Source organism: Manacus candei, unplaced genomic scaffold (genome assembly GCF_025592945.1).
Source record: "Manacus candei isolate 608988 ecotype Guabito, Panama unplaced genomic scaffold, ASM2559294v1 h1tg000563l, whole genome shotgun sequence".
Taxonomy (NCBI): domain Eukaryota; kingdom Metazoa; phylum Chordata; class Aves; order Passeriformes; family Pipridae; genus Manacus; species Manacus candei.
The window spans coordinates 1-7,050 of NW_026138611.1; positions in this window are offsets into that span (position 1 = coordinate 1).

The following is a 7,050-nucleotide window of genomic DNA, read 5'->3' on the forward strand; positions in this document are numbered from 1 at the left end:
CCCTCGGAGCAGCGAAGCGGAGTTTTAGAGGGGTCTGTTTTCCCCGAGAGTTCCGTGTGACGATTAATATTAAGAATATATCATTAATATTAATAATATATCGCTAACATTATTAACAATTGATCATTAATCGGGTCGCGATTCGGAGCCGCCGCTCCCCCCCCCCCCCCCAAAAAAAAAAAAGCCCCAAAAGGGTTTTTTTGGGGGCTGATTTCGCGCCGGCCCCGCTGAGGTTTTGGGGGACTCGACTCCTCTTTTCCCTCCCCAAAATCGGGGCCACCGCGAGGGAGATTTTTTTTTTTTTCTCGATTAAAAGAAGCGATTCGGGAGCTGAAAAATTTCCATTTTCGGGGAATTTTCGCTCCGGGAGGGTGGGTTAAAAGAAGGGATTTGGGAGCTGAAAAATTCCCATTTTCGGGGAATTTTCGCTCCAGGAGCGGGTCCGAGAGGGTGGGTTAAAAAAAAGCGATTTGGGAGCTGAAAATTCTAATTTTCAGGGAATTTTCGCTCCGGGAGCGACTCCGGGAAGGCGGGTTAAAAGAAGCGATTTGGGAGCTGAAAAATTCCCATTTTCGGGGAATTTTCGCTCCGGGAGCGGCTCCAGGGGGGGTGAGACCCGGCGCTGGGTTTGGGGCCCCCTAAATTCCATCCCCCCCGTGACAGAGCCCCCAGAAATGTCCTTTTTCCCCCCCAAAAAAGCGACTTACCCGAGTGGCACCGCCAGAAAAAGTCGAGCGGCGGCAGAATTTGGTTTTTTTGGGGGGGAGGGAGGGGAGGGAATTTCCCCTTTTGGGGTTTTTTATTTTTTTGAGCGAAGAGCGAAACCTCCGAGGCAGGAAACGGAGCGGGGGCGGGAGAGCGAAGGAGCCTTAAACTGAAATTCAAATTTAAATTGAAATTGAAATTTAAATTTAAATTGAAACCGAAACTCGGAAAAACCCCGCGGAGGAGGGGGAAGGGGGAGCGAGGATCGGGGTCTTTCCCCTCCCCCCCCCCCCCCGATTCTCCAGGGGTTAATTGGGAGCAAAATTAGGATTCGTTTAATTTGGGGTGATGGGAGTTTAATTCGGGCCCTGATGGGGTTTAATTTTTACTCTGATGGGGTTTAATTCGGAGCCTGGTGGGGTTGGTTCAATTTGGGCCCTGGTGGGGTTTAATTCAGAGCCTGATAGTGTTTAATTTGGAGCCTAATAGGGTTTGTTTAATTCAGAGTCTGATGGGGGTTTAACTTTGACCCTGATGGGGTTTAATTCTGAGCCTGATGGGGGTTGGTTTAATTTGGGCCCTAATGGGGTTTCATTTGGTGCCTGATTTGGTTTCTTTTAATTTGACCCCTTTTTAGGGTTGGTTTAATTCAGAGTCTGATGGGGGTTGGTTTAATTTGGGCCCTGATGGGGGTTTAACTTTGACTCTGATTGGGTTTAATTCGGACCCTGATGGGGGTTTAATTTTGTCTCTGATGAAGTTTAGTTCAGAACCTGATGGGGGTTGGTTTAATTTGGGCTCTGATGGGATTTAATTTTAACCCTGATGGGGTTTAATTTGGAGCCAATGGGGTTTAATTCAGAGCCTGATGGGGTTTTAATTTTAACTCTGATGAAGTTTAATTCGGAGCCTGACTGGGGGTTTGTTTAATTCTGAGCCTGATGGGGGTTGGTTTAATTTGGGCCCTAATGGGGTTTCATTTGGTGCCTGATGGGGTTTCTTTTAATTTGAACCCTATTTAGGGTGGGTTTAATTCAGACCCTGATGGGGTTTAATTCAGACCCTGATGGGGTTTAATTCAGACCCTGATTGGGATTTGTTTAATTCAGAGCCTGATGGGGGTTGGTTTAATTTGGAGCCTGATGAGGTTTCTTTTAATTTGAACCCTATTTGGCGCTTGTTTAATTCAGAGTCTAATTTGGGCCCTGATGGGGTTTAATTTGGAGCCAGATGGGGGTTTAATTTTGACCTTGATGGGATTTAATTCAGACCCTGATGGGGTTTAATTTGGACCCTGATGAAGATTAATTCGGACCTTGATGGAGTTTAATTTGGGCTCTGATGGGGCCTAATTCAGACCCTGGTGGGGTTTTAATTCTGACCCTGGTGGGGTTTAATTTGGGCCCTGATGAGGGTTTAATTTTGACCCTGATGGGGTTTAATTTGGGCCCTGATGGAGTTTAATTTGGGCCCTGATGGGGCCTAATTCAGACCCTGGTGGGGTTTTAATTTTGACCCTGATGGGGTTTAATTCTGACCCTAATGGGGTTTAATTTTGACCCAGAGGGGGTTTAACTTTGACCCTGATGGGGTTTAATTTGGGCCCTGATGGGGGTTGAACTTTGACCCTGATGGGGGTTTAATTTTGACCCAGAGGGGGTTTAATTCAGAGTCTAATGGGGGTTGGTTTAATTTGGGCCCTGATGGGATTTAATTTGGACCCTGATGCCTGATGGGGATTGGTTTAATTTGGACCCTGATGTGGTTTAATTTGGACCCTGATGGGGATTGGTTTAATTCAGAGCCTGCTGGGGGTTGGTTTAGTTCAAGCCCTGATGGGGTTTAATTTGGGCCCTCATGGGGGTTTAATTTCTACTCTGATGAGGCTTTAATTTTGACCCTGAGGGGGTTTAATTTGGACCCTGATGAGGTTTAATTCAGAGCCTAATGGGGGTTGGCTTAATTCAGAGCCTGATGGGGTTGGTTTAATTTGGACCCCAATGAAGTTGAATTCAGAGCCTGTTGGGGGGGTGTTTAATCCTGACCCTCACAGCTCCAGCTCCCGGAGCCTCATCCCCTGCAATCCAGGCAATATTCCAGCCAACATCCCACCAATCTCAGTTAATCCCAGCTCCCAGAGCCTCATCCCCTGTAATCCAGGCAATATTCCAGCCAGTATCCCACCAATCCCAGTTAATCCCAGTTCCCAGAGCCTCATCCCCTGCAATCCAGGCAATATTCCAGCCAACATCCCACCGATCCCAGTTAATCCCAGCTCAGACCTCTCCAACCCTCTGCCAAGGGCCGGAGCCAAAGGAAAATCCTCCCCTGGGGGAACAAACCCGCCCTGGGCTGCTCCTCCCGGGGGTCTCCATCATCCTCCCGCTCCTCCCAGTGCCCCAGGGACAGGCCCTTACTGGTCCCAGTATAGCTGGGGTCACATCTCTGTGACTCCCAGTATCCCCAGTAACAAGCCTTTACTGGTCCCAGCACACCCAGGCTCCTGTCCCTATGGCCTCTATAGGTGTCTGTGACTCCCAGTGCCCCCAGTAACAGGCCCTTACTGGTCCCAGCACACACATATGGTCATGTCCCTATGGCCTCTACAGGTGTCTGTGACTCCCAGTATCCCCAGTAACAGGCCTTTACTGGTCCCAGCACACACAGGGTAATGCCCTGTGACCTCTGTAGCCCCTTGAGGCTCCCAGTGCCCCCAGTAACAGGCCTTTACTGGTCCCAGCACAGTGACCTCTCTAGGCCCCTGTGGCTCCCAGCAGGCCCAGGGCGGCACCAGGACCGGGCGATATTCCCAGGATGGGCAGCACTAGGACCGGGCGATATTCCCTGATCCGGGGCACCAGGACCGGGTGATATTCCTGGGATAGGCGGCACCAGGACCGGGTGATATTCCTGGGATAGGCGGCACCAGGACCGGGTGATATTCCTGGGATAGGTGGCACCAGGACCGGGCGATATTCCCGGGATGGGCGGCACTAGGACCGGGCGATATTCCCTGGAACGGGCGGCACCAGGACCGGGCGATATTCCTGGGAACGGGTGGCACTAGGACCGGGCGATATTCCCGGGACGGGCGGCACTAGGACCGGGCGATATTCCCGGGACAAGCGGCACTAGGACCGGGCGATATTCCCGGGATGGGCAGCACTAGGACCGGGCTATATTCCCTGATCCGGGGCACCAGGACCGGGCGATATTCCTGGGAACGGGCGGCACCAAGACCTGGCGATATTCCCTGGAACAGGCGGCACTAGGACCGGGCGATATTCCCGGGACAAGCGGCACTAGGACCGGGCGATATTCCCGGGACAGGCGGTACTAGGACCCGGCGTTATTCCCGGGACAAGCGGCACTAGGACCCGGCGTTATTCCCGGGACAAGCGGCACTAGGACCGGGCGATATTCCCGGGACAGGCGGTACTAGGACCCGGCGTTATTCCCGGGACAGGTGGCACTAGGACCGGGCGATATTCCCGGGACAGGCGGCACTAGGACCCAGCGTTATTCCCGGGACAAGCGGCACTAGGACCCGGCGTTATTCCCGGATCGGAGGCCCCGCCCCGTGCACCTGTACCGGGGGAAGGAGGGGGGGGACAGGTAGCGGAGGTGGCCCCGCCCCTCCCGGACTCACCTGAGGCCCCGCGGCCGCCCTGGAGCCGGTGAGCGGGGGAGGGGAACGGGGGTCCTGGTGCTGAGCCCCCGCCGCCGTGAGGGGGTCTGGGGGTCCCGGTGAGGAACCCTCGCCACGGGGGAGGGGGTCCGGGGGTGCGGGTGGTTCTCGTGCCGAGCCCTCGCTGAGGGGGAAGAGGGTCCGGGGGTCCCGGGGGTCCCGGTGTGGACCCTTCTCCACGGGAAGGGGTTCTGGGGGGTCCCAGTGCCGACCCCTGGCCCGGGGGAAGGGGGTCCGGGGGTCCTTGGGGAGCCCTCGCTTCCAGGGAAAAGGGGTCTGGGGGGTCCCAGTGTGGAGTCCCTGCTCGGGAGAAGGGGGTCCGGGGGTCCTCCGGGGTCCCCGTGTGGAGCCCTCGCTTCCAGGGAAGGTGGTCCGGGGGTCCCAGTGCGGAGTCCTTGCCCGGGGGAAGGGGGTCTGGGGGTCCCAGTGTGGACCCTTCTCCACAGGAAGGGGTTCTGGGGGTTCCAGTGTGGACCCCTGGCCCGGGGGAAGGGGGTCCGGGGGTCTCGGTGATTCCCGTGCCGAGCCCTCGCTGAGGGGGAAGAGGGTCCTGGGGGTGCCGGGGGTCCCAGTGTGGACCCTTCTCCACGGGAAGGGGTTCTGGGGAGTCCCAGTGCGGACCCCTGGCCCGGGGGAAGGGGGTCTGGGGGTCCCTGGGGGTCCCGCTGTGGAGCCCTCGCTTCCAGGGAAGGTGGTCCGGGGGGTCCCAGTGCGGAGCCCCCCTCGCGCTAAGGGAGTCGGGGGTCCCGGTTCCTATCGGGGTCCAGGGATGGAGCCGCTCTCGCTTCGGGGGAAGGGGGTCTGGGGGTCCCGGTGTGGACCCCTGGCCCGGGGGAAGGGGGTCTGGGGGTCCTGAGGGTCCCAGTGCGGAGCCCCCCTCGCGCCAAGGGAGTCGGGGGTCCCGGTTCCCATCGGGGTCCGGGGGTGGAGCCCCTCTCGCTCCAGGGGAAGGGGGTCCGGGGGTCCCGGGGGTCCCAGGGTGGAGCCCCCTCCCCCATCGGGGGGTCCGGGGGGGCTGCGGAGCCCCCTCGGGGTGAGGAGTGTCCGGGTGGGGGGTCCCAGTGGGAAGCTCCTCTCCGGGAAACGGGGGGGTCCCGGTGCGGAGCCCCCCCCGCAGCAGGGGAGGGGTCTCGGGGGGGTCCAGGAGAGGAACCTCCCCCAGTCCGGAAGGAAAGGGAGCCGGGGGGTCCCGGGGTGGGGGTTAAGGGGGTCTGGGGGTCCCGGTGTGGGGGTTAAGGGGGTCTGGGGGGTCCCGGCGTGAGAGTTAAGGGGGTCTGGGGGTCCCGGTGTGCAGGGAAAGGGGGGTCCGGGGGATCGCGGTGGGGAGGGGGAGTCTGGGGGTCCCAGCGCGGAGCACTCGGGGGGAGGGTTGGGGCCCCGGGGGTCCCGATGAGGAGCCCCCCCCTCCGTGGAAGGGGATTCGGGGGGTCCTGGGATGGAGCCCCCGGGGCAGCCCAGCGGCTCCGAGTAACAGATATTAATATATTAATAATAGAGTAATAATAGAGTAATTAGCAGATAGTTTAATATAATAAAATATAAATTATAATAATATAAATAATATACTAATGATATAATAATAACATATTAGCTAATATATAATATAATGATATAATATATGATAGTATAATATATATGATAATATAATTAATAATATATTGAAAATATATTAATATAAATTAATATATTATAATGATATAATATAAACAATAATATAATAAATAATATAATCGTGATATATTAATAATATATTAATAATATATTAATTGCTATATAGTATATATATACTATATAGTATATATACTATATAGTATATATAGTATTAATTAATAATATATTACTATATAATATAAATAATAAAATAAATACTATCTTAATACTACATTAATAATATATTAATATATGTTAATAATATGTTAATCTAACAGTACATTACTGCATTAATAAATCAATGATAATATAATAAATAATATATTAACAATATGTTAATATATTAATTAATGTATAATATAATGATATAATATAAATAATAAAATAAATATTATATTCATAATATATTCATAATATATTAATACATTATTGATATATTAATCTAACAGCCTGTTACTGCATTAATATATCAATGATAATATAATAAATAATATATTAACAATATGTTAATAATATATTAATTAATGTATAATATAATGATATAATGTAAAAATAATATAATAAATAATATATTCATAATATATCAATAAAATATTAATATATCAACAATACATTAATCTAACAGCCTATTAGTGCATTAATAAATCAGTATCGTATTAATATATCAATAATACATTAATCTAACAGCCTATTAGTGCATTAATAAATCAGTATTGTATCATTAGATGTTACCAAGGGGGTGGGAGGGCCCCGCCCCCTCCCCCCCCCCCGGGTCACCCCAAATCCCCCCGGCGGGGCAGAGACCCCCCCCCGGACCCCCATCCCTGGGGGTTCCCCAAGTCCCGGAGCGGGTCCGGGACCCCTCGGATTCATCCCAAGGGCGCGGGAGCAGCACCAACCCCCTCCCCCTCCCCTCCCGCAGGAGCGAATCCCACCGGGAACAATCCCGGTTTTTTTTTTTTCCCGCTCCCCCCGTCCTGTCTCTGCCACGTGGATCCCGCGGCCAC